Source organism: Capsicum annuum, chromosome 1 (assembly GCF_002878395.1).
Source record: "Capsicum annuum cultivar UCD-10X-F1 chromosome 1, UCD10Xv1.1, whole genome shotgun sequence".
Lineage (NCBI taxonomy): Eukaryota > Viridiplantae > Streptophyta > Magnoliopsida > Solanales > Solanaceae > Capsicum > Capsicum annuum.
The window spans coordinates 33,335,341-33,348,818 of record NC_061111.1 but is presented as its reverse complement, the minus strand read 5'-3'; positions in this window follow the sequence as shown (position 1 = coordinate 33,348,818).

Here is a 13,478-nt window from a genome sequence, read left to right as displayed (position 1 = left end):
ATATATATATATATATATATATATATATATATATATTGATTGATTTGTTGATACAATTATATTTGTATTATAGTTCACTCTTGTATTTGTATTTATATTTTATAGTTCACACTTGGATTTGTATTTTATAGTTCTCACTATCATTTATATTTATATACGATTTGCACGTGTATTTTTAAAAAAATTATTTTGAATTTGTATTTTATATTTGATTTCATATTATATTTTTGTTTTGTAATTTTATTTTGTTTGTATTTGTATTCAATTTTCGTCGATGTAATTGTATTTTTAAAAGAGCTATTTTGTATTTATATATGTAAATCAACCATATATTGTATTTATATTTGTAATTTTACTTATTTTATTTGTTTGTATTTGACTCTGTAGTTGACAACATCATTTGTATTTTAAACAATTGAAAAAGAATTATTATTTTTTCTTTCTGTGAACACTTGTATTTATATTCATTAATACAAATTGAATAATACAAATACAAATGATAAATTACAAAACATAAAAATACAAATATTAAATTATACAAATATAAATATTATATTTGTATCAAATTATACATGTTTATACAACTTGAACCATACACATACAAATGATCCTTGTTTATACACAAATACTATTGATAAACTTGACATAAATACAATTCACATAGAATGACACATTTCATATTTATATATTTTAGACTCAAGTAATACAATTAATCCATATAATTATTTGTATACAAATATAAATGATAAATTATATTCACGGTTAAATTATTTGACTAAAAATAAAAAAATTATTTGAAATATGTAGTATGATAGGGATAAATATAAAATACAAAAAATATATAAAATATAAAATACGATAACAACAATAAAAAATGCAAAAATAAAAAAAATAAAAATAAAAAAAAAATGAAACAAGAACGAAAACAGAAAAAAAGAAAATATAAAAAGTCCGCAAAGAAAAAAGAAATAAAATTTTATAAAACAGAATAGATGAGAAAAACAAAAACGAAAAAAGAGAAGGAAAAAAATATAAAAAAAACAAGAAAAAAATGAAAAGGAAAAAATAAACAAAAAGGAAAAAAATGAAATAGAGAAAAAATGGAAAAGAGAAGATAAAAGGACCTAAAAAACGAAAAATAGGAAAACGAAAAAAAAGAAAAAAACTGGAAAGAAAGAAAAATAGAGAAAAAAAGAAAATAAAAGGAGAGAGAATATGAATTGTATTTATTTATCAAGAGAAGATATAAATTGTAATTAATTAAAAATTAGGTTAAATATGATAACTATGAGCATATGATTGCTAAGTTACTTATCGCTAAGCCATGTACTTATCCCTAAAAAGATAGGCATATAGACCTTGGACCTATTTAAATAGCCCAAAAATTATTTTAGTCACCTATTTGATTTTTATTATTTAGTTTAAAAGGATTTTTCTTTTCAATTAGTTATTTATGCCATTTTACCTAGTTTTAAAATTCAAAATAGTACTATTTATTTGTAAAAATAAGGTGTTTGTTGGTAAAGGTTCCGCGTGTAATTCCAGCACAATCTTAAAGGTATAATTATATCTTTTTCGAACCATAAATCTATACAATCCCCATCTCTGGTGAATGAAAAAATTTCTGTGACCAGTTTCCTACCGCTTAGTGCGCTGAAATTAGGAATGGAGGATTAGTTTCACGGCTGTCGGCTGTGGGAATACCTTGGGAAACCCAAAAAAAAAATCTATAGGAATTGATCTTCTTTTACTGTTCAATAAAAATCAATAAATTATGTTTTTATGAAAAAATTGAGTTAATTGTAGAAAATTCTAATTTCATTAACTTTGTAAATATCTTGAGGAATTCTGTCACCATCTCTATAACAACTAAATGGAAGACTTAAATTTCTTATACAAGATAATAATTACATTATTAAAGTTGATTTAATTTATTTTCGTTTCTGAAATTAACTTTTCTTATACTGAGATATTAAGCATGGCGCATACATGAACGCCAAAACTCATGTAGATTGACTTGGATAATATAATTTCTATGGTTGGAGGGATATGACACTCAGTGATAGAAAGACAATTTTCCTTTTGCTCAAAACCAACACATTCTTGGTGATCTTATCTTTCTATTAGCCATTTGAATGTTATATAATATCCTTCCAAAAATTTAAGAAAGTAAAGAAGGTGTCACGATCCAACTAACCTGCTCGTGCAAATATCTACTCTACTTCATCCGGACAAGAGAATCCTTACCATTCAATTAGAAATATAAAGGAGTCATAAAAGAAATATCATTAATCTCTTCAAAAATACTCTATTTATTACAAATGGTTCAAATATAACAACAACAACGTACCCAGTGTATTCCCACCTAGTGGGGTTTGGGGAGGGTAAAATGTATGCAGTCCATTGTACTACCTTCGAAGAAGTAGAGATACTGTTTCCGATAGACCCCTGACTCAAGACAAAAGGATAGTAAATACAGTCGTAATAAAACACAAAACAAGGTGAAATAACAAAAAATACGGCACCCACACAGCAGTATTAAAAACTACAAAACCGCAAGCCCCCCCTCCCTTCCCAACCCTCTTAGCTAGAGACTCCACCCTATGTGCAAAGTTCAACTACTAACAAGGTCACCCCAAAGCACAACTATTTGTAGGCTACGACTCACCCCCCCCCCCCCCCCACCCCCCACCCCCGGCACTAACCTTCTACCCTAATTCGCGCTCTCCATACTTTTCTATCTAGGGTCATGTACTCAGTAAGCTGTAAGTGCTCCATGTCATGTCTAATAACCTTCTTCCAGTACTTCTTCGGCCTACCTCTGCCCCGCTGAAACCGTCCAAAGCTAATCTCTCCCACCTTCGAACTGGGGCATCCATGCCCTTCTTCATCACATGCTCAAACAATCTTAACCACATTTCTCACATCTTGTCCTCCATCGAGGCCACTCCCACCTTCGCCTGAATAGACTCATTTTTTACCCTATTACCCCTAGTAAGTCCACACATCCACCGCAACATCCTCATTTCCATTACCTTCAACTTCTGGATGTGGGAGTTCTTGACTGGCCAACACTCTGCTCCATACATCATAGACGGACGTACCACCACTCTATAGAATATTCCCTTAAGCTGAGGGGGGCACCTTCTTATCTCACAAAACTTCTGAAGCAAGCCTTTATTTCATCCACCCCACCCCTAATCGGTGCTTGACATCTTCATCAATTTCCCCATTTCCCTAAATCATAGCCCCAAGATACTTAGAACTATCTATCTCATAGATAACCTGAGAATCCAACTTCATTACCACCTCATTCCCCTGAGTTGCATCACTGAACTTGCATTCTAAGTACTCTATCTTTGTTCTACTAAACCTGAATCCTTTAGACTCTAGGATTTGTCTCTAAACCTCTAATTTCTCATTAAACCCTCCTCGGATCTCATCAATCAAAACTAAATCTTCCACAAAAATAATACACCAAGTCATCTCACCTTGAATATGCTGCGTCAAAACATCCATCACTAAGGCAAAGAGAAACGAACTAAGATTCAATCCCTGGTGCAACCCTGTCAAAATAGGAAAATGCTCCGATTCCCTTCTCACTGTCCTTACTCGAGTCTTCAATCTATCATATATGTCCTTGATCGCTCTGATGTATACCACCGAGACCCCACTAACCTTTAAGCATCTCCAAAGAACCTTCGTAGGGACTTTATTGTATGCCTTCTCCAGGTCGATGAACACCCTGTGCAAGCCCCTCTACATGTATACAAACTTCCAATAAAATAAAAGACAAAATACAAGGCACAACTTTCTACATAGGAATGAAATAAGTAGAAGCTGCCGGAGATGCCTATCTACGTCACCTAAGAAACATCAATTGATCCTGCAACCAAACTATACTTTAAAAAGGGTATAGTAAGAGTAGTATCAGTATAACCACACGTACTGGTAAGCATTATTGGTAGACCGAGGTTAAAACACATAACATACAATACAATAATTCAAGATAAATCATTTACAAATAATGTGACAGTTTAACTTCCCCCAGTCTAACAGTTCATATCATCACTTAATATAAGTAACTTTTATTTTACAATCAAGTATGAGAGTAGACAACTCCACAACCAAGCTAAGACTAGAAGGATTAACTACCCAATATTTTCTTAATCTTCACTGTTCCTAAATCAGCACTCTCAGACCATTTGTTCATTCAATCTTACCAACACTCTAATTATCGCTTTATTTCCATCCTTAAAACTTACCAAATTAAGCTACTTAATTATGAATCACCCAGATAATTTTCAATTTACCAATATCAAGTAAAATCATTATTATCATCTCTACTTATCATATTACAAGAAATATGTAAGACCCCATAAAATTGTGATCAATTTATTTTTGACCCACCCGTATGCATAATGTTAATTTTTGACTTGAATCATGATAAGAGATGCAAAAGGGTGTTTTGAAAAAGTTTCAAAATTTTTGGAAGGGGTTCGGGGTCATTATGGGACCCCGAGGTAGTGAGAGTCCGTGATAGTGGCGTGCCACGCTACTTAGTCACCGGAATAAGAGTGTGACACGCTGGCTACCCTTCGCGATAGCAGCGTGCCACACTGCTATGTATTTTTTATTCAATTTTGTTTTCTTTCACTTGGGGGCAAGGGCTTTTTGATCCTTTACCGCTTAAGCGACTTAAAAAATACCTAAATGACCCCTTTGCATTCAGTTATCAAGATCAAACCTTAATCTTCTCCTTTTTAATTCCCAAGTCAAGGGAATTTAAGGGTTTCACAAGGATTTTATCATTCAGGCTCTAAGCCCTAATTCCTCTTCGATTTCTTCTATATTTCAGGTATGTTACTTATTTCTTAACTTGTATTTTACATCATGGCATAAATTTATCCGATATTCATGTGATTTGAATTGATAGGTTTGAAATTGGGTTGAGAGTTTTTGGTTGTTAGCACTTGAATCACTTTTCCCTTTTATTTAGTGGATTTTCATGCTTTAATTAAATAGTTTTGGGACTAAATTGGTACATTGCTGTAATGGTTGAAATTGCTTTCACCAATTGATAAAATTTTGGCTTGGTAATGGCATTAACCTCAACCCACTTTATAATCTTGATTTTTTAATATGGATTTTTCCACGATTTAACTCATCTTTTGAAAACATTGGATTACATAAAAGAAAAAATGGATAAAAAGAATTTAGATGCCCTTGATGGCTATGGTTAGGATTTTTAAACCTGTAAATGAAGTTAATTTGGTTAAATAAATTGGTTTGCCATAAATGAAATAGCTTGCAAGCCTATTGGTGTGACAAAACCAAGTTGAAAAATGCCTTAATAAAAGACTCCATGATAAATGGTTGGTTTATGTATAAATTATTTTAATTTGGGCTTAAAGAGAATTGTGTAGTTCACTGAGGTGTAATCCCGGGGGGGGGGGGGGGGACTAACACTGGACACCACATTTTCTGATATTTGTGTCAGATTTGCACAGTGTATTTTTGGGAGTCTAATTGGCTATTGGTGGATTTAGCCTATTCTCTGGTACATGCGGCTAAAATGGACTTGTGTCCTTCCGACAGGGGGAGACTGACCTATAGAGCCCTATGGGTACCTTTAAGTCGGTACGAGTTACACAATTTAGGACTAACTCTTTAAAAAATCATTCTTTATGACTCTTTTTCTTACCCCACTATGCTATATATATATGTATATATATATATATATATATATATATTATATAACTGTTGTGTAAGGGATTATGATCAAATTTTTGGTAAATGCATTTATTTTATCCGATCCTGATACTTCCCCAAAATCAAAATTCTTGATCAATGGAGGAATAATGTCACCATTTTTGTTCAATAAGATACCAAAGTGGATGATTGACTCATTCCATACTAGAAATAATCGTAGGAAATCCTCCCTTTCCTTGGGGTTACATGCTTGTGCTCGCCCCACGAAATATCCCCGGATGCTACATCATTTCATGATACAGGTTTCAAGAACTTTTTTATTAATCCTGTGCAGTGTTCGGTGGTCTGGTTATCCTATTGACCACTTGTGAAGTGGTGGGCCTCCAACTTTTGGAAGGCCTGATTATTTCACTAGTTTCCTTCATATTCCTTGTACTTTTGTATTCATTTGTCACAGTCGGGGCATGTCTCGAATAGTCAGTATTCTTGGAATAAAGGCTTTTGTGGACAATATTTGAATGTTGTGGTTATTTTTTTTACTCTCAGATTTTTATTTGACTTATCTATCCCTCTTATTATTTTGTTTGGCTTCCACTGTATACTTTTATTATGCTCTTGAGGTAAGGCTAGGGGTTATCTTTCTCCCTCAGTGGGCTTAATATGCTCGTCACGGCAAGCCCTGGATTTGGATCGTGACAAGCTTAGTATCAGAGCACAATTTAGAGTTGTTGGGTGTCCACAAAGCCATATTGAGTAGAGTACCTTTTATAGGTGTGTATCATGCCACACTTATAAGGGGGAGGATACAAGACATTTAAGAATATTTTCCTTTCTTATGTTCTATTTCGTGCTAAGAGAGTCTTGTTACCATGAAACATCTCTAACTCTTGTCTTACTCGTATTTCAGATTATGCCTCTCCAAAGATCTAAAGGTTATAGAAACTCAGCTGGAATCTCCATCCCAATTGGGACAGATATGGAGGAAATCCGCCCTACTCATGGAATGTATATTCGGTTTAGGGCCTCTACTCTGGACTGCACCGCTCCACTTGGTGTCCCATTTGTCCCCACTAGTCCTTCTTGGACCTTTTGGGCTGGTGCTACCTTTACTCAGTTCTCTCAAGAAGATATTTTAAATGTTGAGTTTCTACCAGTCCAACCATTTGCTTGCGTAGCTTGTGGCATTGCAGACTCATCGGATTAATCATGTGGGTTCTGTTGCCAGTTCATCTGAGGTCACCCTAGTTGGCCAGTTTATGAGGTTGAATTCCCCATCCTTTACAGGCTCTAAGGTTGAGGAGGATCCTCAAGGCTTTATTGATGATATGGAGAATATTTTTAGAGTGATGTATGCTACTGATTCAGAGTGTGTGGAGTTTGCAGCTTACTAGTTAAAGAAAGTGGTTTATTAGTGGTATGAGGAGTGGGAGGAGTTAAGGAGTGATGATATTGAGCCAACTATGTGGGAAGAGTTCTCGGATACTTTTCTTAATCATTTCTTTCCTCAGGAGTTGAGAAAATCTAAGACTGACGAGTTTGTTAATTTGAAGCAGGGTAAGATGAGTGTTAAGAAGTATGCGTTGAAGTTCACCCAACTGTCCTGTTATTCTCCTAAGTTGGTGTCTAATATGAGGTCCAGGATGAGGAAGTTTGCTTTGGGTCTGTCCCGTGAGTTGGTGTTAGAATGTAAGGCCGTTATACTAAATAAAGACATGGATATATCAAGGTTAGTGGTTTATATGCAACAAGTGCAAGATGAGAAGAAGAAATAAGTAGAAATATAAGAAAGGTATAACAAGAAGTTTAAGTCTATAGAGCAGGGGAAAATTACCAAAACAGTAGGAAAGATGGTAGGTAACAACCTAAGAAAAAGAATTGAGAAATTCATATTTGTCTGCTAGTATTTCTTATCCTAAGCCTTTGAGTGATTGGCATTTTCAGTATAAAAATGGTCCTCAAGTATAGGGTGCTCAGTCTCAAGCTAGTGGAGCTCAGTCAGCCCGACCCTATCCGCCTTACCGTGGTTGTGGGAAGCTTCACCGTATTTTGTATGAGGAGGGGAGAAATCAGTGATTTAATTATAGTTAGCTTGGTCATATGCAACGAGATTTTCCTTTATCTAGGGTTGCCACAAAAGCTAACAAGATTTTGGTCGCCACTTTATCAACTCCTACAACTAAGGGTTATTTTTCAGGGACAGTAAATGGTTGGAATTATCGTTATGCACTTTCTACTAGCCAAAAATCTGAGGCATCCCCAGATATTATTACTGGTATGTTACAACTTTTCTCCCATAATATTTATTGTTTGTTTGATCCGGGTTCTATCCTATATTATGTGACCCCTTATGTGACTGTGCACTTTAGTTTTGGTCCTAAAAATATTTTCAACCCTTTTTTGTTTCTACTCTGGTGAGTGAGTCTATTATTGTTTGAAAAATCTATAACGGTTGTGTGGTGTCCATTCTTTATAGAGAGACATTGGTGAATTTGATAGAACTTGATATGGTGGATTTTAATGTAATTTTGGGGATGGATTGGCTCCATTCGTGCTATGCTTCTCTAGATTGTAGTTACCGAAAGGTTACCTTTTATTTTTCTAATCGATATTAGATGGGAAGAGAGTTCTCTAGTTCAAGAAGGGAGGTTTATTACTTATCTTAGAGCTCAAAAATTGATTTCCAAAGGGTGTGTATTATCTAGTTTGGGTCAAGGATTCTGACTCCGAAAGTCCCTCTTTGCAGTTTGTCCCTGTGGTTAATGACTTTTCTATAGTTTTTCCTAATGATGTTCCTGGAATTCATCCTAATAGGGAAATAGATTTTGGGATTAACTTTCTATCGAATACCCATCACATTTTCATTCCTCCTTATAGGATGGTTCCAACTGAACTAAAAGAACTAAAGGACTAGTTAAAGAATCTTCTTGATAAGGGTTTCATTCATCTTAGTGTTTCTCTATGGGGTGATCCTATGATTTTGGTGCGAAATAAAGATGGATCTCTTCAGATGTGTGTAGACTATCACCAGTTGAATTAGATTACAGTGAAAAACAAGTAGCCTTTTCCTAGGATTAATGACCTCTTTGATCAACGTCGGGGTGCTAAGTGTTTATCTATGATAGATTTTTGTTTGGGTTATCACCTATTAAAAATTAAGGAGGTTGATATTCTCAATACTGCCTTTCAAACTCGGTATAATCACTATGAGTTCTTGGTTATCTCATTTGGATTGACTAATGCTACAACTACTTTTATGGATCTTATGAATTGGGTGTTCCGACAGTTTTTGGATTTGTTTGTGATAGTCTTCATTGATAACATCTTGGTGTATTCCAAAAGTGAGGATGTAATACCCCGTACCTTTTCCTAGCTTGAAATCGTCAAAAAAATATTAGGAGCTTTCTTTGAAAGATGAATCCACTTTTCTACACGTGGTATTTTTGAGATTTTCACTTTTTGTCATGTGGGAAATTCAATAAGATTTCCATCGATATAAAATTTGCCTAAATCCGATAACCAAGTAAGAAGTTATGATTATTTCAAGTTCCCATCGTAAAACAGCGCCATATTGGTCAGTGGCGCGCCGCGCCACAGGCTAAAATGACAATTGTCCCTTTTCAGTGTCTAAGTGCGATTTTCTCTGTGTCGCGCCAAATTTCCAAGTCTCAAAAAAAGGGGCAACGTGATGGCTCCGCATCGCGCTATCCCTCAGTTCCCAATTGTCAAATGCCAGTGACACGGTGCGATAGTGCCGCGTCGCGCCAGGGGTCCAATTCAGGAAATTTTTACTGAAATTACAAGACACATCCAGGGTTAAAAGGGTTAATTTTCTACCCCTATTTAAGCCCTTTAACACGTGATTCAACCACTTTTCACCCAAAATACACTCTCTTCTCTCAAACACCTCTCAAGAACAACCTAGGGCTTTTCATAGAAGATTCAGAATCAAAAATTTCCTCCATCAATCTTCGTGTATTTACGAACCAAGGTATGCATAGTGTTCATTCATGGACTCCTTTCACCCATGAAGCCCAAGAATCCCTTTTCTAAATTCAAGTTTATGGATTTTCTTATGAATTTCATGATTGGGCTGCTCTTGTTCATATGGATAATGAGAAATTGAATTCTACTCCATGTTGGGTGATAAAGTTCTATGTGGGTTAAATTATTATAGATATAGATTCATGCAAACCTATGACTAAACCCTTGAATGATGAAATTAGAATTGAACCATGATGTTTAATTATTGTACAATGATGTTTACATGTACCATGCCTACTATATGTTTGATTAAATGCCTAGATGAAGGAAAAGTGCCTAACTAGCATGATACCATGAAATCCCTATGTATGTACAAGTTATGCCTATCACATGTTTTGATGAAATGCTTCTATAAATGTATTATGGATTATGATGTTAGTTATATGTTCAAGTAAGTTATGCTTAGTTAGTTTCCTTCCATCGAGTCCTGGGGGTACTCGTACCAGAAACATTAGCTGTGTGCCTAGAGCCATGTCATGTTTTCACAATACTCTCAGTCAAGCTATGAATCCTTAGACTTCAGACAGTCTTATTACTCAAGAAATCTCCATGATCTCATGAACTCAGTTAGTTGTCAGATATCATTAGTATTTTATCAGTCACCGAAATTCAGTAATTCAGCCCATGTTCAGTTCAGTAAATCATGTTCAAAGTCTATTCAGGTGGGAGTAGGAATTAACACGGAGTGAACCCAAAGATGGGAATACATACCATCAGATGAGGGTGTGATTCTTAGAAGTCATACTTGCATTCCAAAACTATATAGCCAGCATAGGTTAAGACATCAATACTATTCGATGAGGGTTGATGAGGTGGATAAGCACTGTCAGATAAGGGCACCATTTTTCTCTTTTAGGGACACTATAAGATGAGGGTCACCCACAACTTGTCTTTACTAGTGGCGCGGTATTGACATCCTTCTAATTGGGGTTACAGATTGGACCCCAACTCAGCCATAATGGCATATTAGGGGCATGTCGGTTAGATAACTACTTCTCATAGTTTCATGTTATAGAATCAGGACTGTCAGACACAATTAAATAGTCTCAGTAATAGAACTCAGATAGTTCTTCAGATTTCAAGACTGTCAGATACAACCAACTCAGATACAATCGGGACTCAGCTAGTTCCATTAGATTCAGGACTGTCAGATACAGTCAGTCATGTTATCAATTATATCAGTTATCAGTATGTCATGTTATCAGTATTTAGATTCAGTAATCATGTTATCATGGTATCAGTGTCAGTTATTGTGTCTCATACATGTATTCTCACGCTCATGATAGTCAGTCTGCTATTATTGTTTTTTATGCATATGAACCCCATGCATTCAGCCTACCTCACACACATACCAGTACATTCAAAGTACTGATGAATTTGCGCTATGGTGTCTTATACCATAGGTTCAGAGACACGAGCTCCAGAGCATCAGTAGATTCCAGTCTCAACTGTTAGAGTTAGCAGTGAGTCCTCATCTTTTGAGGAAATGATCATTATTTTATTATTTCAGTAATTAGTTTATTAGTTGGAGTTAGTTGGGGACATGTCCCATCAACTCCCTATTCAGACAATCACATTTTAGAGGGTTTCCAGGCTACAGTATGTTCATATAATCTATTTCATTTTTGTTTTGGGTATTTCATATCCCACGCAGATGTTCTATTTTGTCAGATACTATGTCTCAGTTTTGAACCTTATGGCCTTTCAGTTTATGTTTTCGCATTATGCAGTATACAGGTACAGATATCATTCATGGGTTAGCTTGTGGTCCTTCGGGGTCATGAGCACCGTGTAGCATTCTGGGTACCAGATTCGGGGTGTTACAGAGGAAGATCATGAAAATCACCTCCAAATGTGTTGCATACCCTTAAGGACCAGGAATTATATGCAAAATTTTCTAAGTGTGAATTTTGGCTATATGTATGTTGTTTTTAGTAAAGGGATCAAGGTGGGTCCACAAAAGATTGAGGCAGTTAAGAAGTGGCCTAGACCCATACCTCCAACCAATATTAGGTGCTTCTTGAGATCGGCTGGGTACTATAGGAGGCTTGTGGAGATTTTCTCATCTATTGTTGCTCCGCTGAGGAAGTTGACCCAGAAAAAGGTTAAGATTTTATTGTTGGATGCTTGTGAGGGTAGTTTCGAGAAGTTAAAGGATAAACTAACTTCTTTTCCTATTTTAACCTTACCCGAGGGTACTGAAGGGTTTGTTATGTATTCTAATGCATCCCATGTAAGTCTGGGTTGTGTTTTGATGCAGCATGATAAGGTTATGGCTTATGCTTCCAGGCAGCTTAAGGTTCATAAGAGAAACTATCCGACTTACGATTTAGAGATAGAGGCTGTGGTCTTTTCTTTGAAGATTTGGTATCACTATTTACATGAAGTGCACGTGGATATCTATTCAGATCATAAGAGTTTGTAGTATGTGTTTACTCAAAAAGAATTGAATCTCAGATAGAGGCGGTGGCTTGAGTTGCTCAAGGATTACGACATGAGTTTGAACTACCATCCAGGTAAAGCTAATGTGGTTGCTGATGCTCTTAAAAGGTTGTCCATGGGGAGTCCATCCCACGTTGAGGAGGAGAAAAGAAGACTGGTGAAGGATATTCATCAACTGTCTAATTTAGGAGTTCATCTTCTGGACTATGAGGATGGAGGAGTGATCTTTTAGGAGGTGGTTAAATTGCACTACCAAAAATTCGCTAATCTCCGACTGAAAAAAGTAGTTTGAATTTTCTGACTACTTCGGTCGGAAATTTTATTTTTTAATTTATTTTTTTTTACAAAATATTATTCTGACACTATTTGTGATTTCAATAGTCAGAATCTTTGGTGGGAAATTGCGTGAAATGTATATTCCGACTACTGTAGTCGAAAACATAAATAATTAAATAAATATATTATTTTATATATAATTAGACCCTTATACAAAAATTAAATAATTATTTAAATAAATTATTAAATAATGTTTCCGACTATTGTAGTCGAAAGTATAACTAATTAAATAAATATATTATTAAATATATAATCAGACCATTATACAAAAATGAAATAATTATTTAAATAAATTATTAACCATGTATTTTCGACTACTATAGTCGGAAAGTTAAATAATTAAATAAATATATTATTAAATGTATAATCAGACTATTATACAAAAATTAAATAATTATTTAAATAAATTATTAAATATATATTTTCGATTATTGTAGTTGGAAATCTTAAATAATTAAATATATTAAATTAGTTCCCGGCGGAAGTAGTCGAAAATTTATACATTTATATAAAAATATAAGATAAACACGCTGCAACTTTCTCTCACTCTCTACTTCGTCTCTCTCTCTCACTCTCTTCGTGCTCTCTCTCACTCTCTACTTGGGTTCTCTCTCACTCTCTACAAACACTCTCTACTTCGTCTCTCTCTCACTCTATACTTTGTCTCTCTCTCACTCTCACTACTAGAAAACTGCTTATTACCTGGGGATTTGATTACCTGCGGATTTTCTTACCAATTAGAATCCAAAGGAAATATCTTCGTAGGTAATTATTACCAGCGGATTTATAAAATCCCTAGGTAATTTAGCTGCGAAAATAAATTCGCAAGTATGTTATTTGTAGATTTACCTGCGGATTTTCATGAAAAAAATCACAAATTATTCCCCAGTAAGATTCCCAAGTAAATTCCTAGGTAATTTAGCTGCGGAAATAAATCTGTAGGTACG